The 24,648-nt window shown below is 43.0% G+C and overlaps 1 protein-coding gene across 1 annotated transcript in view; it reads left to right on the top strand.

Moving 5' to 3' along the window:
- Positions 1-24,648, top strand: part of TNFAIP8L3 (TNF alpha induced protein 8 like 3) — a 58,966-nt gene that overhangs the window by 287 nt on the left and 34,031 nt on the right. The gene's annotated exons all lie outside the window — the stretch shown is intronic.

Here is a 24,648-nt window from a genome sequence, read left to right as displayed (position 1 = left end):
CCTGCAAAGGGTTAAAAGTGGTGTGTGACGCCCAGAGAGTTGGTGTGCTACAAGTGGGGTGGGAAGTTTGTTATGTGCATGCATTGTCTGAGCACCTGTCCATCTCTCATAGGAGATCCTATATACACTAGTGGTAACAGATCACCTGTCCATCACTCATAGGAGATCCTATATACACTAGTGGTAACAGATCACCTGTCCATCACTCATAGGAGATCCCTCCACACCAGTAGTAACAGATCACCTGTCCATCTCTCATAGGAGACCCATGCATACACTAGTGGTAACAGATCACCTGTCCATCACTCATAGGAGATCCCTCCACACCAGTAGTAACAGATCACCTGTCTATCTCTCATAGGAGATCCTATATACACTAGTGGTAACAGATCACCTGTCCATCAGTCATAGGAGATCCCTCCACACCAGTAGTAACAGATCACCTGTCTATCTCTCATAGGAGATCCTGTATACACTAGTGGTAACAGATCACCTGTCCATCACTCATAGGAGATCCCTCCACACCAGTAGTAACAGATCACCTGTCCATCAGTCATAGGAGACCCATGCATACACTAGTGGTAACAGATCACCTGTCCATCACTCATAGGAGATCCCTCCACACCACTAGTAACAGATCACCTGTCCATCTCTCATAGGAGATCCTGTATACACTAGTGGTAACAGATCACCTGTCCATCTCTCATAGGAGATCCTATATACACTAGTGGTAACAGATCACCTGTCCATCAGTCATAGGAGATCCCTCCACACCAGTAGTAACAGATCACCTGTCCATCTCTCATAGGAGACCCTGTATACACTAGTGGTAACAGGTCACCTTCTCATCTCTCATAGGACATCACTCCACACCAGTAGGATCCCCTGTCCATCAGTCATAGGAGATCCCTCCACACCAGTAGTAACAGATCACCTGTCCATTTCTCATAGGAGATCCCTCCACACCAGTAGTAACAGATCACCTGTCCATCAGTCATAGGAGATCCCTCCACACCAGTAGTAACAGATCACCTGTCCATCAGTCATAGGAGATCCCTCCACACCAGTAGTAACAGATCACCTGTCCATCAGTCATAGGAGATCCCTCCACACCAGTAGTAACAGATCACCTGTCCATCTCTCATAGGAGACCCTGTATACACTAGTGGTAACAGGTCACCTTCTCATCTCTCATAGGACATCACTCCACACCAGTAGGATCCCCTGTCCATCAGTCATAGGAGATCCCTCCACACCAGTAGTAACAGATCACCTGTCCATTTCTCATAGGAGATCCCTCCACACCAGTAGTAACAGATCACCTGTCCATCAGTCATAGGAGATCCCTCCACACCAGTAGTAACAGATCACCTGTCCATCAGTCATAGGAGATCCCTCCACACCAGTAGTAACAGATCACCTGTCCATCAGTCATAGGAGATCCCTCCACACCAGTAGTAACAGATCACCTGTCCATCTCTCATAGGAGATCCCTCCACACCAGTAGGATAACCTGTCCATCAGTCATAGGAGATCCCTCCACACCAGTAGAAGTAACAAATCACCTGTCCATCTCTCATAGGAGATCCCTCCACACCAGTAGGATCACCTGTCCATTTCTCATAGGAGATCCCTCCACACCAGTAGTAACAGATCACCTGTCCATCAGTCATAAGAGATCCCTCCACACCAGTAGTAACAGATCACCTGTCCATCAGTCATAGGAGATCCCTCCACACCAGTAGTAACAGATCACCTGTCCATCAGTCATAGGAGATCCCTCCACACCAGTAGTAACAGATCACCTGTCCATCTCTCATAGGAGATCCCTCCACACCAGTAGGATAACCTGTCCATCAGTCATAGGAGATCCCTCCACACCAGTAGAAGTAACAAATCACCTGTCCATCTCTCATAGGAGATCCCTCCACACCAGTAGGATCACCTGTCCATCAGTCATAGGAGATCCCTCCACACCAGTAGTAACAGATCACCTGTCCATCTTTCATAGGAGATCCCTTCACTCCAGTAGTAACAGATCACCTATCCATCAGTCATAGGAGATCCCTCCACACCAGTAGTAACAGATCACCTGTCCATCTAATAGGAGATCCCTCCACACCAGTAGGATAACCTGTCCATCAGTCATAGGAGATCCCTCTACACCAGTAGGATCACCTGTCCATCAGTCATAGGAGATCCCTCCACACCAGTAGGATAACCTGTCCATCAGTCATAGGAGATCCCTCCACACCAGTAGGATCACCTGTCCATCAGTCATAGGAGATCCCTCCACACCAGTAGTAACAGATCACCTGTCCATCAGTCATAGGAGATCCCTCCACACCAGTAGTAACAGATCACCTGTCCATCAGTCATAGGAGATCCCTCCACACCAGTAGTAACAGATCACCTGTCCATCTCTCATAGGAGATCCCTCCACACCAGTAGGATAACCTGTCCATCAGTCATAGGAGATCCCTCCACACCAGTAGTAACAGATCACCTGTCCATCTCATAGGAGATCCCTCCACACCAGTAGTAACAGATCACCTGTCCATCTCTCATAGGAGATCCCTCCACACCAGTAGTAACAGATCACCTGTCCATCTCTCATATGAGATCCCTCCACACCAGTAGTAACAGATCACCTGTCCATCTCTCATAGGAGATCCCTCCATGCCAGTAGTAACAGATCACCTGTCCATCTCATAGGAGATCCCTTCACGCCTGTAGTAACCGATCACCTGTCCATCTCTCATAAGAGATCCCTCCACACCAGTAGTAACAGATCACCTGTCCATCAGTCATAGGAGATCCCTCCACACCAGTAGTAACAGATCACATGTCCATCAGTCATATGAGATCCTCTATACACTAGTGCTAACAGATCACCTGTCCATCTCATAGGAGATCCCTCCACACCAGTAGTAACAGATCACCTGTCCATCATAGGAGATCCTCTATACACTAGTGAAAAACAGATCACCTGTCCATCTCTCATAGGAGATCCCTCCACACCAGTAGTAACAGATCACCTCTCCATCTCTCATAGGAGATTCTCTATACACTAGTGGTAACAGATCACCTGTCCATCTGTCATAGGAGATCCTCTATACACTAGTGGTAACAGATCACCTGTCTATCAGTCATAGGAGATCCTCTATACACTAGTAGTAACAGATCACCTGTCCATCTCTCATAGGAGATTTTGTATACGCTAGTGGTAACAGATCACCTGTCTATCAGTCATAGGAGATCCCCTATACACTAGTAGTAACAGATCACCTGTCCATCTCTCATAGGAGATTTTGTATACACTAGTGGTAACAGATCACCTGTTTATCTCTCATAGGAGGGATAATTGGTAACACTAGTGGTAACAGATCACCTGTCTACCAGTCATAGGAGATCCCTCCAAACCAGTAGTAACAGATTACCTGTCCATTAGTCATAGGAGATCCCTCCACACCAGAGCCTCTATACACGATAGATGATCACCTATCCACTAGTGATAACAGATCATCTGTTAAATAGTCATAGAAGATCACTTGTCTACTGTGAATAGCAGCTCCCCTGTATACTAGTGTTAGAAGATCACTTTTCCACAAAGGATTGCAGATCACCTGTCTGCTAGTGATTATTGACTACTGCAGACTAACATGCAGCCAGAGCATTGCAGTATATGGCTACATATACTCCTGATTACCGGCATATTGCCGGACCATAGATATGCTTATAGAGTCATGTAGCAGAGCTGGAGTTGTGGATACATATACTCCTGATTACCGGCATATTACCGGACCTTATGCTACGTTTACACGAAGCGATAATTCGCCCGATCGTACAATTAACAATTTTTTTTTTATAACGATCAGTGTTTAGACGGAACGTTATATCATACGGAAAATTCGATTCGTTTCGTTATTGTTCGAATTTGCACGATAATTGTTCGGTGTAAAAGCAGCATTAGATGTGCTTATAGAGTCATGTAGCAGAGCTGGAGTTGCAGTTCACATCTGTGCAGCTATTTCTAATTACAGCCTTTAGGAAATCTATAAATTGTGTTTAAAAGAGTGGCAAATGACAAAGTCAGCTCTGCTGCAGCCAAAGTTTCTCTGACTAGATGACTTGGCTCATATGGTCGGCTTGTGACACACTCCACTGCGCAGTATGCTGAGGAAATGACACATACAAGCTTTGCCACAAACAACAATCCAGTGCGTCTTCAGACATAGTAGGGTTGGGTATAAGTAACCAGGTGTCCCAGTACAGAAGCAATTATAATGGTTTAGTGTGTGATCCCATGTCTGCAGAAATGCCACCGTACAGCCAAACCCAGGCTACGTGTATGAAGTTGGCAGAAGTGAGAGCTCATCTGACACTTTGGTGGATTCATCTGATCGCAGGACTGGAATCTGATTATCTGGACTGCGACATAGGGATATAGGATGTAAATCATCTCAGCTGATATGGCGGCTGATAAGCTAGACTCCAGTTCATATGTGTCAATTTCCAGTATCTGTGTTTGCCGGATCACAGACATGTTGGTAAATCATGTGCATGGTGGCCCGGTGGTTAGCATTGTTCCTGTCCAGCATTGTGGTCCTGGGTTTGAATCCAGGGACAACATCTGCATGGAGTTTGTAGGTTCTCCCCATGTTGGTGGGAGGTTCTAGTTTCCTCGCAAGCTCCAGAAATATACAGATAGTTATGTTAATTGTCACAAGGAGATCATTAGCAACTTGACCTCTGAAAAACCCTCCCATCATTACAAAGAAGCTACAAAGTTGCAGATAAAGCCAGCCAGGCCACACATCAGCCATCTCAGAACGGTCTTTAGCAGAAAGCAGCAGCTCAGAACTGGGATTAAGAGACTAAATAAATTATAACAAGAATGGGATGCATTGCCAGTCTCACCATGGGCAGCAATATGTCAAAAGTTAGGTTTGAGTGGAATCCCCCTTTAGGTTATGTGCACACAAAGTATTTCTGTCTTTTTTTTTTAACCAAAACCTGGAGTGGGTAAAAACCACAGAAACTGTGCCCATCTTTCCATCATAATTTTGCCATTTCCCACTCTGTCAAGTCTATGGGATCTGTATTTTTAAATACAAATCACCTTAATTTAACTCTCATTTTTCCTTTTTTTGTGGATTCATAAAAAATATGGATTACGGATGCACTACGGATGATTTTTTGTGGATTGCGGGTATAATATATGGTCCTGAAAACCTACTGATTGGTGAATGAGGCAAGGTTTCCTTTAGACTCAGACTTCAGCTTTTTTTGGCCTTGAAAAATGTTACAGAAAAACTGCCCCTCTTTTTTGTTCTCTGTGATGCAGTTTTTGTGGCTTTTCCCCCCTGGGCTATGTTGACACCAAGTAAAAGAAAATTAAAAAGGTGTCCTCTTTTTCTTCTTTTTAATAAGACTTTTATTATTACAGCATTTCAGTTGACCTCAATGGAATGTATTAAATAGCGGACGTTGTTCATGAAAATAGTTTTCGGACGTCTTTTGCAAACAACGAACATTATTTTTTTAGTTGTGTACACACAGGGGGAGATTTCTCAAACATGGTGTAAAGTGAAACTGGCTCAGTTGCCCCTAGCAACCAATCAGATTCCATCTTTTTTTTATTTTCCTAAGAGTCTGTGAGGAATGAAAGGTGGAATCTGATTGGTTGCTAGGGGCAACTGAGCCAGTTTCACTTTAAACCATGCTTGATAAATCTCCCCCATTGTTTTAATTTTATCACTGTCCTTTCACTGTCTTTACTATTAAATTCAATGGACTTTTTAGTTAAAGACACACCCAAAGGACAGTCTGTCCACCTGAATAATGTACCAACAGCCGTCATTGTGATGACGGGCGTCCAAAACAAGGAATGACTGATGTCATTTTGAACTCATTTTAAAAACTAAAAAAACATCATGCGAATATAGCCCAAAATAGTGTGGTTTAGCTTTTTTGTTGTATTTTTCTCATTGCATGTCATGATTTCTTATACAGAATGTGAAAAGAGACACAACACACATTTTATGTGTTTCTTATGCAGGGAGAAGTGGAGGTCTTTTGGAGAAATCCTGGGTAAAAAAAAAAAAGACGATGAACACGCTAGTTGATCCAATTTACGGCCGTAATTTGCATAAAACTGACATGTTTTTGCACCAAAATGATGGCCGTACAAAAAAAAAATTGCCATCAAAGGGCCAAAAAAAGACGTGTGGTCGTGGCCTAAGGCTGGACTCAATCGGTTTTTGTTTTTGTTTTAGATATAACGCCCAAATTGATGCATGTTTTTTGAGGGATCAAAAATGCTGCTGCCATATGTTAGCTGAGAGTGCAGTACAATATTAGGGCTGCACAAGAGGTGTAGTGTCAGGTGCTTCACCGAAGAACATCACTCAGTTTATTTTACAGAATGATAAGAGGCCAAGCCAGGTATCTATTTCAATAGCTTCTATGCGGTGCGGAGCATTGCATACATGTAATGATTGATATGCGACAGGTAGGATGTTTTGACCAACATGGGGTCTCTCTCAACGTCACAAGTGGAGGTGTGGAGGGGGCGCTCCTGGCACGGTCTGGATGTATGTCAAGCATGCAACGCTTTTATTGGAAATAATTACCTGGCTTGGCCTCTTATCACACTGTACAATAAACTGAATTCACTTTGCATTGAACAAGTGTTCTACACAAGTTAGCTGAGAGGCAGTTTTTTTGGTTTGCCATTTTTTCAATGTGTTTGCAGTTTTTTTTTAATTGCAGTAGTCCCTGAATTTGGAGATTTTTCCCCCATAGACTTCTATTAGGGGATAAAAACGACAGAACGAATGTCAACTATATGCATATTGGTGTTTTCTCCTCCGATTCTTCATTAGAAATTGAATTGCATGATAAAGAATCATGACTTTTTTCAGTATTAGGATGGGTTCACACTACGGAACCCGAGCGCCTCTCCGCCCGTGCCATAGACACCATTCTATGCACGGGCGTATTCCGCATTCCGCCCAAAGAATTGACATGTCAATTCTTTTGGCAGATAGCAGAATCGGGCCACCCATAGAATGGTGTCTATGGCATGGGCGGAAAGGCGCATGGCTATGAACAGGTACGAGCTACGGAATCCGTCAGAAATTCTCCACTTGGGTTCCGTAGTGTAAACCCTAATACTGAAAAAAAATGCAGGAGAAAAAACGGCAGAAATAAAAGCACCTGCACTAATTTACACTTAGGGTATGTGCACACTACAAAATGGCGATTGAAAACCTGTTCATCCTCTGGACGGATGACGGAATCCGCTCGTGCATATAATGGAGTCTATGACACGGGGGGGAGAAGCGCCCGCCACAGTCCGCGAGCGGGTGCGAGCTGCGGAATGCGCAACAGGTTTTCCGTCACCATTCCTTAGTATGGCTGTACTCTTAAACGTAAAAAACTGCCAGAAAAACCATGTGGGTTTTTTTTTTTCAGCTCGGAAAGATGCTGTGAGAAATGAGTGTCTGAGGTAAGCCTGAGGCTGCTTTCGCGGAATACTACCACTGCGGCCTCAGGACAGAAGTGGATCCAGCAGGAATGGTATGGACTTTGATCCAGGGATTTATTCTGCCATATTTTCTTTCTATGATATGGCTAAAACAAGTGTTTCTCCCTGCTGTCTCGGTACTCACTGACCCATACACTTTGTTTTATGGAACCTGTCTTCAGCATTGGTGGATTCTTACCAATAAAAACTTTGACAAGTCTCTATGACACAATAGGGACCCTTTAAATCCTTTGTTCAGCAAGTTTCACAGGAGTGTAATATGACTGGAAGTCCTGATCAGACCATGGGTCTTAAAAACGATCGCAATAACGATTTTTCTTTTGAATTTTCTTACGATTTTTCTAATGATTTATTTGTCTAAACACTGATTGTTATAAAAACCAAATTGTTGCTTCAAAATCGTTAAACGAGCAATGACAACGTGCTTAGATTGTTGTGTAGAGTTGTTGTGGAAATCAGCGGTGGTCTGAGATCACAGACCTCGTCAGTGTGATCCCCTCTCATGTATCTATGACCAGTAAGCAGAGGACTTAGACTAGTTCTTCTAGTTTGTACTGTCCATTCCCTCTGTCAGCTGGTCAAACGAGCAGCAATGTCTCGGTCACCCAGCTATTAGCTGTTGCAGTGCTTATAGATGGCGGCTGTATATATAGCACTATATGTTCCATCCATTCTTGTCTCCCTTACCTAAACATTACAGCAGCGGTATAAAGCAGGGCTGTAAATCACATAAATAGTGTTTAACCAGTATAACACCAAGTGTTTCTGTGTCCTTTCACCATTTATTTGATTTAAGGCTTTTTCCCACTTGCTTTGTTGTTTCAGCAGGGAAAGTCCCACGGATATGGGAGGCTAGAGGGAACAGTCTCGCATGTTATATACGGCTCTGTACTGTCTGCTGTATACTCCTGGTTTTCATTGTGGGGTTGAGGTGCGAGTTACCAGAGTGGTTGTTAAAGTGATGGATTGCAGTAAAACTATAGTAACAGAAGTCTTTACCAAATATGAGCATGTTCTGTGCACCACCGTCGCCGTGTCCTTATTCTTACCTTGTGATGACAGTTTGCTCTTCGGTACTGGAACAAGTATAGAGTTTAACTGGTGACAGATGTCAGACTGGGTGGTCAAGATAGGATATAGTATAAAAAATGTAAAGCCTTTATTCTCATGAGGTTATTACAGTGTAATTCAGCTATTTCTGATATATAGGAAAGCTGGGTGACTAACATGGAGGCTGTTCTACTTTTCACCCAGCTTTCCCACACTCCTGAACAGCCTAGCAATGCAGTTATCCAGGAGCGTAGGATGTATCATTGTGTTACTGGGTAGATTTGCTTCTTAGCAGTCGGGAAAAGCTAGGTGGCAAGCAATCCGACTGCCTTTCCAATATTCACCTAGTTACGCAGGATGTATCACTGTGTTATTGGGCAGATTTAGGAGTTTTGCCGTTGTATTACATGTTTCCCAGCTGTTCCACAAAACAAAGAAATGGATCAATGGGTTTTGTAACCACTGGAAATAGGAGGAGAGTTCAAGGACTTGCCATATACATCCTGGCATGTATTCTGTATTCTGGGGGTTCCTGTTTGCTATAAGTATAGGCAGGCAGATGGGACGTGTCGGATACATTTGGCGCTGACCGTCTCCTCTTCCACGGTCATTAGCACTAATCAGGAGCCGGGAGCTTCTTACTTTAATGATATATTAGTAGATGCACAATAAACAGTCACTGGCTTTACCGGAAAGGGCCTGGACTACATAACAGCATGTCACACATAACATGTTATTAGACAGTGAGCGTAATGAGGGGTTTATTGGCTGCAGCTTTACTGGGGGATCCTGGAGAGAGGGAGAGGCACAAGAGATTGTCGCTGCTTTGTTACTGTGACAAATCCTCTCTCATTTTCAGCATCATTAAAGGGTTTGTGAATTGGTTCAGGTCCTGTGTATCACAATGTCGTCTGCAGCGTACCCTGACATGACACCCAGGGTCCCACCTGATACATTGAAGAATAAACATTTAGATTATATTAAGGAATGGCGTCTTTACTTATATATGCATTTAAGATCTGTCTTGGATAACAGCTTGGCTTCTTCTCCAAGCGGCAAGCATGAGACGATGAGCTTTGTAGGATAGCCACAGTCAATTTACAGGGATTAGGAGCTTGGCGAAAAAAAGATATCATTGATGGCTGGAGATTGCCCCAAATATATGTATAAGTCTCTGTAGGGGGCAGCTTCCTTCTTCCAAATGCAGCTATGTAGTGAGATGCTTATTTCGAATGTACAATATTCTGTAGGTATTTTATGACCTGCTTAGGAACTTTTCTTGTAGCTTTCCACAGTTTTCCTCTCTAAAAGGTGGTTTTTACACAACAAGGTTTGGATTCAAAAAAAGAGAAGGAAGAGGAGGAGGAGTATCAGTTCTTTACCCTCCCTGTCCTATTGTGATCCACATCTGGTTTTAGTGTGCGAATGTAAGTGCACCCTTAAGAAGAAATACTGTATATCTGGGAAACTATGGATGACATCTTGCAGACTGAGAATAAAGGGCCTTTTACATGGGCCGATTATTGGCCAGGAGTCTTGCGTCGCTGATTGTGTATACAGGAGATGTGCCGCCAATAGCAAAGGGAAAGGGCAGATATGCATAGATCTTTGCCGTCTTTTTCTTGATAGAAGAAGTGTATACTTATCATCAGCGCTGTGTGATCTGGCATCCCACTCTCCAGCTCTCCAGAGTAATTGACAGCTAGAGAAGGCGGCTGGCCTGAAGATAGAAGAGCAGAATGAGAAAGCAGGATCACACAGCAGTTCATATAGTATGTATTCACTGCTTGTGTAATCTGGAAATTGGCAGCAGGGATAAATGCATATCTGTGCTGTCAGTTTCCATGGCCGTATCAACAATTCAAGGATAGTTTGTGCAGCAGGGCCGCTCCATTCATGTTCTCATACCCTAAGGCCTCCTTCACAAAAAATTCTATGAATTTTAAGCAGTTTTTTTGAACACATGTTAATACAAATTTTTACTGGTGTTTTTATGGTAAAGCCTGTTGGAAAAAAGAGAGCCACAAAAAACAGCCTTGTTTGTAGGGATAACAGCCCTTAAATAGGCTGTTGTGTTACCCACCCCTAAAAGTATTGTTTTTTTGTTTTTTTGTTTTTTTTTTAATGTGGGTTTTAGATGCAGGTAAGCAGAAATCAAAAGCCTATAGCCTGAGGCGTAACTTCAAGCTTGGTGGGCACCAGTGCAGAATTTGTCACAGGACCCCTTAATGCCCCTCATCTTGATACCACATTGCTTTATTGCTTTAAAGCGACTCCGTATCCACAATCTGACCCCCCAAACCACTTGTACCTTCAGATAGCTGCTTTTAATCCAAGATCTGTCCTGGGGTCCGTTCGGCAGGGGATGCAGTTATTGTCATAAAAACAACTTTTAATCCGGCAGCGCTGTGTCTAACGGCCGGGGCTTACATTAGTATATGCATTAGGCTGGCACAACCTCTCTGTCCTTCATCTCCACCCTCCTCATCATTAGGAATGCTCCAGGCAGATTGCTTCCTATTCCCCACCTGTGTGGATAATGAACATGGGCTGGATCATTAATACAGCTGTGCAAAGCTCAAACAGCAGTAAATGTTCCTGGATCATTCCTAATGGTGGGGAGGAAGGACAGAGAGGTTGTGCCAGCCTAATTCATATACAAATGTAAGCCCCGGCCGTTAGACACAGCGCTGCCGGATTAAAAGTTGTTTTTAGGACAATAACTGCATCCCCTACCAAACGGACCCCAGGACAGATCTTGGATTAAAAGCAGCTATCCGAAGGTACAAGCGGTTTGGGGGGGACAGATTGTGGGTACGGAGTCGCTTTAAGCCTATGAAAAAAAGACCTGCAAAAACACCATACTTAAGGCCCTATTACATGAAACAATTATCGGCTGTTACGGCCAATGATCTTCTTGTGTAATAGAAGACAATGATCAGCCGAAATAAACCATGTCGGCTAATCGTTGCAGTCATTTGTCTTTCAACACATTTAAAGATAAACGACTAATATAGCAATGATATGCTGCCGTTGCTACGTGGGACAGGAGCGGCAGCACCAGACTGCTGCTATATGCTATAGGCTGCCCGGACAATCTAGCGATCACCCAGGCGGCCCCTACTGTACTCACCTGCTCTATGCCAACGCGTGTAATAGTGGCAGCGAGCGGGGAACGAGGAGCAAGCAAGTGCTGACAGCGCTCGTTTGCTCCTCTCCGTCGCCCTGTGTAATAAGGGCTTTAGAGTATGCTGGGTTTAAGACATTTCACTGATCCACAAGCATTTCCCCCACTATAGACCATAAAGGGGTACTCTGGCCAACAGTCAAAAACCCAGTGGGGCAGGGGGTGGTGGCAACATAATAAAGAAGTCCTTCTTACCTGTCCCCACAGCGCAAAGTCACCATTCACGGTCCCCTGCTGGGCTCTGGAAGCCCCTGATCCTGTGATGTCGCAGCCCCACTCAAAATGCCCCCTTAGCTAGTGACTGACTGAGATGGGACACCTTTGTACTCACTTACTGGCTCAGCAGAAGTTCCTTTGTGGCCATGATGAAACTCCTGTAGGGCTGTGATAGGAGATTTAGCAGCCCCGATGCTTACAGAATTGGTGTCGCCTTGGGGACACAGGGACAGTTAAGTAAGACTTCTTTATTATGTTCCCATCACCCCCTGCCCACCAATGTTGCCCAGATTACCTCTTTAATGAAACACCTGGTTGCTTCTAATGTGGCAAAAAGTAAAAATGAACAAAACACATGAAAAACGGTCGTTAATGTGGCATTTTAATGAATAGGGGGTTTCACACAGAGCAAAAAGTGAACTCAAAAGGAGCAATGGGAAATCTAAAGGAATGATTAAAGAATTATCTAGACTTAGAAAAGCATGGCTGCATTCTAATAGAAACAGCACCTCTATTGTGCTTACTTTCGTATTTTTTTGCAGCTCAGTTCCATTGAAGTGAATGGAGCAGAATTGTAATATCACATAGAGCCTGAGGACAGGGGTGGTGCTGTTTTTTGCAAGAAAGTAGCTGTGTTTCCTTCTACTCCTGGATAACCCCTTTAAAGCTGTATTAAAGAGGACCTGTCACCCCCCCCCTCCCGTGCCAGGGGGGCAGGCTCCTGACCCCCAGCTAGATCCCCTTATACTGACCTCATCTTGCTGAGAGCTGGCGCGTGCAATGTGGAGAGCACGGCTCCATTCATTCTCTATGAACGCCAGACCTATCTCCACAGCATGCGTGCCGGCTTCTCACCAGGATATCTCCGTCTGGGGATCAGCTCCGGGAGCTGGACTCGGCGACATGAGGTCAGTATAAGGGGATGTAGCTGGGGGTCGGGAGCCGGTCACCCCGACACGGGGGGGGTGACAGGTCTCCTTCAATTTAACCGAAGCTGTGTCCATTTAACATAAGCATCTGGAAAGGTCCTAGCATGTGTGTTAAAGGGGTTATCCAGCGCTACAAAAACATGGTCACTTTCTTCCAGAGACAGCACCACTCCTGTCTCTAGTTAACCCCTTAATGGCACAAGGCATACATGTACGCCCTGGCCGCTAATTATACATTGAAATGCAGCTGTCAAAGCTGACGGCTACATTTAAAAGACTGTTTTCCCCCCATTCGTGGGGGTCTAGTGGGAGGGATCTGGGAATGGGGCATTTGATTACCGGTGGCTGAAGAAATTGGATTCAGCCCTAAGGCTGCCTGGAAAACACGGATACAAAAATTGTGAGGCGCAGCCAACATAAATCAGTCATTTTTTTCAGCATATCCCAAATATGCTCAGTTGGATTAAGATGTGGGGAATTTGGAAGGTAAGTTGATACTTTAAACAAGAGTTGCTGAGTGCATTATTTTGTTGAAAAAGATTACTGCCAGTAGGGAATATCATTGAAGGAATATATAGGACCTGCTGCAATGTTTAGATAGTTGGCACATGTCGCAGTAACACCCTTTTCTTGGGCCACTGCATACCAGGATAACCCTACAAGAGCATACTGAAGATGTTCTGACCTAGTCACAATCTGGCTCTTGTCAGAATTACTCAGATCGCTTTGCTTGCCTATTTTTCTTGCTTTCCTAGCAGCCATTATTATGGGAATCAGTTATTCCCTTGTCAGTGGTTTTCATGTTATGGCTGATCAGTTTATAGGGAAATAGAGAACTTAATTATGGACTCCATGGATATTGCCTCATTTACTTCAGAAAAAGAGCAGGCATTGACATCTTACTATTTGGCTTCTGCCAAATTGTGATTTAGAGTGGCCTACCAGGTAAGTACACATACATGCTGCATGGTCCAATGCAATGTCTGCAGTGTGATCTTATTGACGTGAGGAACCAAAAGTATACTCTCTTTAATTCTGTGAAAGCTGCTATGGTACAAAATACCACAAAGAATATTGTGGGAATAAAGCCTTAGAAAATGGGAATATCATGTTAAAGGGTTTATCCAGGCTAATGTGACTAGAGCTAAATTGTAATACTACGCACAACCTGGAGACGGGGTGTTGCTAGAAAGTAGCTGTGTTTTCTAATCCTGGATAACCTCTTTAAATGGGTTGCCACCATAAATGTGACAGACATAAAATTGCAGTTAGGGGCATATATGTTACTTGCTATATGTAACTCAATAAATGGGGACATTTACTAAGATGTGCCCTTGGCGTATACCACGGAATAGGGGCAGATTCGCCCCTTCTCAATGGCATACATCAGCCGTTTCCCCTGATCCTCTGATAGGTGGGCGGGAGGAGTCATCAAGCTGGGAAGGAGGTGCGGCCTTCCCTGGCGTCTAATTTATCATAATTTTGCAAGAACCCCAGAACAGCTGTCTACAGATAGATAACTCTACCTTTCTACCTAACTTTCGGCTTGGCTTACTGAGTTGAATAAGTTAATAACTTCAAGGGAAACCACATTCCAATAGGTGGCACCAGAGAGCAAGCTCTTTCTGTCTTGGAGAGAGAGATACTATGCATATTTTTTCCCAAAGTTCCAGTGGAGGAAGTATGGCCTATAAGTCCTCACATACCTTAATGCCATTCTCCTCATGGAGGATCCTTATCCTATAAGTCTCACAGATAGAAAATGCTGAAGGACAGAGTTGGGTGACATATCCTTCTATCACTTTCTCTGCTAAGGGCTCCTTCCATAAGCCGGCAAGACTGAAGTGTTGTCGGGGAAGGACAACTATGGAGCTGGCTGAGGAAAGTGTCTATTGGACTTCAGCCTTATGGAGTCAGCTCTGAGAGAACTTATGGTCTGTTTGAGGCCTTAGCCCGTAAGGAACTTTTACTGTTCACTTCAGGTTATGTAGAACTTCAGCCCTGAGCAGCAGCGTAACCAACCCAAAAGGGAGAGATTGGCTATCCTGTGGACTGTACATTAGCCTGTGTGTCCTAGTACAGAGAAACCCATGGGCTGGAGAGAATGAGAAAAGCCTTGGCTGAAGACTTCTTGGAAGACTGGCCAAACTTTAGATTGTACTCTATAAAGCAAAGGATTTATGGTTTGCATGTTTCATTCCAGGGCACAGTAACAGTCATCTTAAGGTGGTCTGTGAAATAATCATGACGTGTGAAAATAACATTTTACCATGAGAAGTACCCCATAAAGTACACTACTGTATTGGGGCTGTTGCCACAAAGATGTCTTCAGTCTTTACATGGTAGCATAGCTGTACCATGGCAGAGTTGATTTCCCTGGCTGCCAGCTTGCAGGAGGTAGTGTCAGTATCAGCAGGTCCAGGAAGCTTGACTGTGAGGTAGGTGATTGTTATGCTGAAATGTTCCACCGCAAGGCTGGTATGAAGCTAGAGTAAGGGCAGTGATTGGTGCCATGCAGGGAGTGTGTGGAGAACCTACATGAGGTCCCTGAGAGACCTTGTGTGGCTCACTTAAAATGCATTTGGTCCCATATGATAGGGTGTTTAGTCTATGTTCACACACCATTTTTGGAGATTAATTTGGAGCTGTAAGAGGCAGGAAAAAATTGTCCCCCAAAAAAGTAGGAAAAACAGTATGTGAACATAGCCTTACAGAACTGATAAGCCTTGATGGTTGTTAAAGGGAGTATTCTCAACATAGTGCAACAGAGTAGCTGGAAGTCAGCCAAACTACTGCACAGCATTTGCCTTAGCCGAAATCTCAAAGTATTTTATTTAAAAAACAACAACTTAAAACACAATTTTCGGTTGCTTACACAGCCAGTTAGTTGATCCATATCTTATCCATATATTGCTTACTATTTTTACATACAGGGATTCATAAATATAGCAAATAACGTTTGCATTCAGGTTATTCTGCTCAGGATTGAAAATAATAAGAATATTATCACATTTCTAACCGGTGAAAATCTGTGCAGCAGACACAAATTCTCAGTTTAAAACCTTATCTTCAAATATAAATTTCCGTTATCCCAACATGACATTTATATAATTTATTATGTATAAAAACATAGAAATAAATTGTTTAGTGTTGGTAGTGCCCAGCCGGCATTGTTTCTACCACTAATAACAACTAGGTCTATAATACATGTAATACTGTATGTTCGCCAGAGCCTTTAGCCAGTGTAAAATTCAGCTTTTGATATTACTGTTCATTTTATGGATGTTGTTCACTTTATCTTTCCATACAGATTTTTTTTTGTCATTTCTAAGTCTATAGCTTTCAGGTTAGTCCCCTTATTTTAATGGATTCCATGCTGGAAGTCAATGGAAAGCAGATGACCATTCTGAAGTTACTACTGTGAAAATGTGCAACTGTAGGGAGTAGCCATTAAAAAGGACCCAGTAATAATGTTCTTAAAGGGGAGCTCCAGGTAGAGGTTAAAAAAATGAAACTTCTGCAGAAACATAAAGCATTACTTACATATCAAATTTTTTAAAACTACCAAAATCCATTTTTTGGGGGGGCGGGGGGGGGGGGGTTGTTCTGTTCTGTGTTTCTGCACCTGTTCCTGGTTTATTAGTTGTACACAGTACTATAAGTTTTAGAATGCAATGCTTTCCCTCAGCTGTTCATCACAGTCCCCCACCCTGCCTATTCCCCGCCCAAAGCTGTTGCAGAACATCTAGGCTGTGTTCACACATTGCAGTTTCATTGTGTTACTGAATTATTTGCAGGAAAGAAAGAATATGCAAAGTAGCTCTCACACCTCTTAAGCAAAGAGATATCCCTTCAAGTCAAGTCTCGCTCAGTCAAGGAGCCTTAGAGCATTGACTGGAGATTTTATGCCAAGCCAAACTATCTCTCCAAAAGGAAAGATTTCCCATCTGCAGATAGCTATTTCGGGTTTTTGACCCTCATCAGTGCAGAGCAGGGTGTTGGCTGGCTAGTGAGAGGTCTATTGACGTGGGTCAAAGGGGTAATGACTCTCCTTAAGGAGAGCCCGTCTCAAGGACGTGTGGAGACTTACAGACCATTGCTGCTCCACTAGGAATTCTGGGAAGAAAGAATATGCAAAGTAGCTTTGCAGTAATTTATGATTTCATTGTGGTCTCACCCACACAGCACGCTGTATTCTCTACCTGTAACACCACACAGCACACTGTATTCTCTACCTGTAACACCACACAGCACACTGTATTCTCTACCTGTAACACTACACAGCACGCTGTATTCTCTACCTGTAACACCACACAGCACGCTGTATTCTCTACCTGTAACACCACACAGCACGCTGTATTCTCTACCTGTAACACCACACAGCACGCTGTATTCTCTACCTGTAACACTACACAGCACGCTGTATTCTCTACCTGTAACACCACACAGCACACTGTATTCTCTACCTGTAACACTACACAGCACGCTGTATTCTCTACCTGTAACACCACACAGCACGCTGTATTCTCTACCTGTAACACCACACAGCACGCTGTATTCTCTACCTGTAACACCACACAGCATACTGTATTCTCTACCTGTAACACCACACAGCACGCTGTATTTTCTACCTGTAACACCACACAGCACGCTGTATTTTCTACCTGTAACACCACACAGCACGCTGTATTCTCTACCTGTAACACCACACAGCACACTGTATTCTCTACCTGTAATACCACACAGCACACTGTATTCTCTACCTGTAACACCACACAGCACACTGTATTCTCTACCTGTAACACCACACAGCACACTGTATTTTCTACCTGTAACACCACACAGCACGCTGTATTTTCTACCTGTAACACCACACAGCACGCTGTATTCTCTACCTGTAACACCACACAGCACACTGTATTCTCTACCTGTAATACCACACAGCACACTGTATTCTCTACCTGTAACACCACACAGCACGCTGTATTCTCTACCTGTAACACCACACAGCATGCTGTATTCTCTACCTGTAACACCACACAGCACACTGTATTCTCTACCTGTAACACCACACAGCACGCTGTATTCTCTACCTGTAACACCACACAGCACGCTGTATTCTCTACCTGTAACACCACACAGCACACTGTATTTTCTACCTGTAACACCACACAGCACGCTGTATTCTCTACCTGTAACACCACACAGCACGCTGTATTCTCTACCTGTAACACCACACAGCACGCTGTATTCTCTACCTGTAACACCACACAGCATGCTGTATTCTCTACCTGTAACACCACACAGCACACTGTATTCTCTACCTGTAATACCACACAGCACACTGTATTCTCTACCTGTAACACCACACAGCACGCTGTATTCTCTACCTGTAACACCACACAGCACGCTGTATTCTCTACCTGTAATACCACACAGCACTCTGTATTCTCTACCTGTAACACCACACAGCACGCTGTATTCTCTACCTGTAACACCACACAGCATGCTGTATTCTCTACCTGTAACACCACACAGCACACTGTATTCTCTACCTGTAACACCACACAGCATGCTGTATTCTCTCTGTAACACCACACAGCACGCTGTATTCTCTACCTGTAACACCACACAGCACGCTGTATTCTCTACCTGTAACGCTGATAATGGAATAAAGTTAAGAACTTTTTGAAATTTTTTCTTTTCATTTCCACACACATATTATGATCAAGCATCTGTTATCTTTGAAGTTGAGCCCCACAATAAGGCTCTGATCCTCTCTGCCATTTAGCATCATTTACTTGTGTTACTGCATCATTTTTGTGAATAAGCTGCAGTACTGCAATGACACTCCGGGTACAAACCCACACACCGTATACGCAGCAGATACGCAACAAATACGCAGCAGATTTGATGCTGTGTTCAGTTATTTAGATCTAATCTGCTGCGTATTTGCTGCGTATTTGCTGCATATCGCAGCAGTAAATACGTTGCATAAACGGTGTGTGGGTTTATACCCTCCAACATGTGTGAACACAGCCCTAATTTCCCTGCACACTTCTGCACAATCAGTGAAATCAGTGCAACACCTGCTTCTGGCCATTCAGAGATGGTAAATCACTCAGGGGATTGGGGGATCCAGCTAAGCCTCCTGGGAGATCACGCCCTGCCCCCTGTCTGCATCATCAGCCTGATCTCAGCAAACACACATAATGTGAGACAGAGGCATGGAAGATTTGTCTCCTAAGGGGGGATAGCAGAAGGAGCAGGAGACAATGTGGATTTTCACAAAGGCTACCAGTGTGGCAGAACCATACAGATACGGTAATACATTGTATAGACACATATATTTAACTTTTAATGTACTTTTAATAGAAAACAAGTTTTTCCTTATCCGGAGTTCCACTTTAAAGGAATAAGAAGGTAGGGACCAGAAGTATACTGTTCACACAACGTTTTTTTCTGCAAAATAACATCCATTTTTAAAACAATGGACAGTATTTTACAGCCATCATTATGGAACAATGCCTGTTAATTTGCTAAAAAAAATTGTGAACATAGCCTATGGGTGCTCTTTTAAAAGCAGAATAGTATGAATTCATGTGTACTGTGAGGAAAGAGGAGATAAAAAAACAGGAATTCAGCAAAGTGACTTTAACTCCCCAATGTCATCTTTTTACAACCTAGTCATGGCCTTCATACTATAAAGTTTGCCAGATACATTATATCAAGATGAATGCTCACTAAAACACTAGCCTGCATTTGTATTGGTTTCTATTTTATGTTTGGAGTATATAATACATTTTGCTTGGTGAGTTAACATGACTGTGCATTCAAAGGGTTTTTTATGGTTCTTGTTAAATTATTCTTTAATGTGTCCTGCGCTGCTTGTTATATTTGCTTTGTAGATCCCGCTATGATCAAAGAAAGGACATTGTCTTTAGATCCATGTCAAAGGTCGTTCTGCAAACCAGTGCTTTGCTCCAGGCTTTAATGCTTCCTACCAATTCATTAATAATGTGTGTATGACTGTAAAATAAACTGCAGCGGGTCTGTTCCCTCAGTCTGTAGCCAAGAGATTACAATGCAGTAGAAAGGCCAAGTGTTACTAGTGTCTTCAAAATGAAATGTAAACCCATTCAAGAAGTGAAGCATGTTTTAATGATTAAGATGACTAGGCATCCAAGTTAGTGCTGAGCTGTGCTTTAGGAATAGGGTAGTTGTTTTCCTTGTAAGTATACTATAAATATTTAGTGCCCCATCTCATCCTTTGGAAACTAAAGGGAAAATGATATATTAAAATATCCTAGCAAGTAATTGGTGAGGGGGCCTATCTCTTAGGAGGATGGACACCATCTTAAAAGCCGCTGTATTGAATAAAGGCACGTTTTTCGAACAGGAAAGTAGTCATAGCAGAATTATCGTACAAATGGCTGCAATCAGATTTGCAATATCTCTTGTTACCAAAAGTTACCAAAACAAAGTTGCAACAATAACCAGGAAGGTTTCCTGTGATGCAGATCTGTTTGTTGTATTCAGTGTGTTGTCCATGGTGCTTAAAGTATCACTGTCCTTTTTAAGAAACTTTGTAATTGGGTTTATTCGCATTTTTTATAATGAAAAAGCAGTTTAAGGCTAGGTTCACACTACGTACATTTCAGGCAGTATTTGGTCCGCAAGTCAGGTCCTCATAGCAACCAAAACCAGAAGTGGATTGAAAACACAGAAAGGATATGTTCACACAATGTTGAAATTGAGTGGATGGCCGTCATATAACTGTAAATAACTGCCATTATTTCAATATAACAGCCGTTGTTTTAAAATAACAGCAAATATTTGCCATTAAATGACGGCCATCCACTCAATTACAACATTATGTGAACAGAGCCTTTCTGTGTTTTCAATCCACTCCTGGTTTTGGTTGCTATACAGCCTCAAAAATACAGCCTCAAATATACGTAGTGTGAACCCAGCCTAAAGGTCTCCCCCCTGTCTTCATGGTTCTCTTATGGAGAGGGGAGGGGTTGAGGCAGATGTGGCACCAAAACAGGACAACAAAGAGTTAATTTACAGCGATATCACCGGGCTATCTCGTCTGAAGTCAGCACTGACCTCTCTGACCTCTATATACAGCTTTCACACAGGTCCCGCTGTGTAATCCTTTGTCCTCTGCTCTCTACTGGTGTCTAATCTCCCTCCTCTCCCTCCCCTCTCCATAGGTTACACAGGGCTTGACTGATGTAAAAGTCGAGATTTCCTGATAATGAGCAGTGATTGGGGGGGGGCTTGGGGAAAGTCTTTTTAAAATGCAGATAATGGCATATTTGCCTTATAAACCTAATTACAAAGTTGCTTAAAATTGCCTGTACTATTACTGTACTGTGACAAAAAAAATAAATAAAAATACGACAGTGACACTTTAACGCCTTCCCGCAGATGGACGTACCAGCACGTCCAAATCTGCATACCGTTCCGGCAGATGGACATGTTGGTACATCAAAGGGATGACACGGGCACAGGAGCTGCGCCTGTGTCATCCGTGGGGGGCCTGGCTGTCAGTGATAGCCGGGCACCCGCCGCAAGGGAGAGTCTGATCAGCTTTTACAGGCATATTGCATTGCAGTGCTGATGCAATATACCTGTAACAAGGCAATTACACAGGACAATAAAATAAAGTGTAAAATAAAAAAGAACCAAAACACACAGAAAAAAATATTAATAATAAATTAAAAATCACATATAATCCCCATAGCCCCGAATACAATAATAAATGTTGGAAGAAAAAAAAAACGTACACATATTTAGTATCGCCATGTGCGTTATGACGCTGGCAATAAAATTATCACATGATCAATCCTGTGCGGTGACCGCAGAAAATTTTAAATTAGAAAAATGCTAATTTTGTCATTTTTTTTCATGAAAAAATTGCTCACAAAACTTTTTTTGCATATTGGCCAAAATTTACCACTAACCTAAAGTACAATATGTCACAAAAAAAAATCTCAGAATCAGAAAGAAAAGTTATAGCATCACATAGCTACATCTACCACATCAGATAGCTACTTTGAACCACAGTAGATATTGCAAACCTGATTGTGGCAATTGATTTCTGAGACTATTCTGGTCTTATTTTATACGCTACATGACCACCTTCACACTGGAGAAAAACTTGCCCTTGATCAGTGTTCTAGACATAGCCCGACATATAGTCTGCCTCACCTGTTACCTGCTGGGGTATTTAGATATGCAATTTTCCCTTTAATTTCTTCAAGTGACACTGTCACCCCCTTTTTTCATTCTGACTTCTCTTCATAGATGTAAAGGGTAAAATTTGCAGTTTTCATACCTTATTTTACATAATCCGTCATGGTGCTTGTTCAAATAAAAAGTGATCTTTTATCATCTGCAGATTGTGCTAGGTGGGCGGGGCTTCACAGCAACTGTGTAACTTAGCCCCGCCCACAGTGCCCGTGTATGTGCCACACACAGGCCCCGCCCCCTCATTGACCATTGGAACAGGCATGCCTAATGGTCTAGGCCCCACCCCCTCTACGTTGGCCCATACTAATGGACGTCGAGGGGCAGAGCCTATGTGCCAATGATGTCACGGAGGGGAGGGGCCTTTGATGGCGCTGTGGGTAGGGCTAAGTCACCATGAAACCCCGTCCACAACCTGCAGATGATAAAAGATGACTTTTTACTGGAACAAGCACCATGAGGTATGATGTAAAATAAGGTATGAAAACTGCTAAATGTACCCTTTATACCTGTGTAGAGATGTCAGAATGCAAAAAGGAGGTGACAGTGTCACTTTAAATAAAAGGGTGTACTAAAGCTTTTGACTCACACTGTATGTACACACACACACAAACACACACACACACAATGGATGACTACTTTATTAGAGAATAAGAGACACCCATCTAGGAGCATATTTGCTATAATTACAATTGTAGTTTGTTAATTCTTAGACTCTACTAGGTGTTTAAAACCTTTCTTTCGGAATATTGGCCCATGTGGACCTCTGAACAGATCTGGGGTCTGTGAAGGCCAGGAAAGCAAGGAAAACCCAAACACTGACCAAATCTATGACTTTAAAAGCCATGTGCATGGTGCACTGTCCTGCTGAATGTGTCCTTCAGTTATACAGTAAACAGCTGTCATGAAAGGATGAACTTGGTCGGGCACAGAGCCCTACTCTCAGAATGCCATTCATAGGTATCAAAAGAATAACGTTACCTTCACCAACCTGCTTTTTTTTATTTAGGCTGGGTTCACACTACATATATTTCAGTCAGTATTGTGGTCCTCATATTGCAACCAAAACCAGGAGTGAATTGAAAACACAGAAAGGATCTGTTCACACAATGTTGAAATTGAGTGGATGGCCGCCATTTAATGGTAAATATTTGCTGTTATATTGAAATAATGGCAGTTCTTTACTGTTATATGGCGGCCATCCACTCAATTACAACATTGTGTGAACAGATCCTTTCTGTGTTTTTAATCCACTCCTGGTTTTGGTTGCAATATGAGGACCACAATACTGACTGAAATATACGTAGTGTGAACCCAGCCTAATACTGCTTGGGCCATATTATCACCCTCCCATCAGCATGGTGGTAACAGAAATCTGGACCGATCAATGTTCCACTACTCAGCGATGCTGTTTTTGTGCTCTTTTCCCATTGTAATGGTACTGGAACTGATCATCTGCTGCCATAGCCCATCTGTGCTAGGAAACAATGACTTGTGCTTTTGGACACATTAGTCGGAGCACCAGTGCTGTATTTGGCTGCAGTTTTCTTGCCTGTGCACCGCCTGTTCATCCAAACAATTCTTGACACTTTCCTCTGACCCCTTTTTATTAACAAGTTGTTTACATCCACAGGATCCCCATCAATAGATGTTTTTTTCTTTGTTCACACCATTCTCAAGATAGGTCACCTGTCTAATGTGCATACAGAGACATCTGTCATATATATATATATATATATATATATATATAATAATCATTTCAGAATCGCTTCCTGGCAAAATTGCTTTTCTTCACACAGCTGAGTAGAATGGGGACATTTCTTATGAATGGTAAGATACATAGGTTACGTCCATTTAAAAGATGATTAACATGTATTACAATAATATACTTTCAAATTATTACGTATTATTATATTATTATTAGTTAGTTTGAATTTCTCAGGTCTTAAAGGAGAAGTCCAGTGTTTACTAAAACCTGGCATCCTGCAGGGAAAGGGGGAAAATTGATCACAGTTATTAACTTACCTCTCCCCGTGCCCTCAGTGAGTAACAGGACCCTCTGCGGGACCCCCACCAGACTACGGGATCTCGGGGATGTCTACATCACGACTTGCCTGATGGACTGGTTACTTAGCCAGTCAGTGACTGGGGCGGGACGCCAGCTGCTCCAGTCACTGATTGGCTTAGCAGCCAGTTCAGTAGCCGGGGCAGCCCTTTCCCCCAGGTCGTGACGTCATCACAAACCGGGGGAAAATGACTTCTGGTGGGGGAAAGGGGCACAAGGAGAGGTAAGTTAGTAATTGTGATCAGCCCCCCCCCCCCCTTATGTATGCTGGGTTTTAGAAAACGCTGGACTTCTCCTTTAACTGTTTATTTAACACCGTGTACCCCATGTTGTCTTATAATCATGATTTGTTCATTATCATAAGATGTTCATTATGCTTTAATTGAATGCT

The sequence above is a fragment of the Dendropsophus ebraccatus genome, chromosome 1 (genome assembly GCF_027789765.1).
Source record: "Dendropsophus ebraccatus isolate aDenEbr1 chromosome 1, aDenEbr1.pat, whole genome shotgun sequence".
Lineage (NCBI taxonomy): Eukaryota > Metazoa > Chordata > Amphibia > Anura > Hylidae > Dendropsophus > Dendropsophus ebraccatus.
The sequence above is the reverse complement of the archived record's forward strand: the minus strand, read 5'-3'. Positions and strand labels throughout refer to the sequence as shown.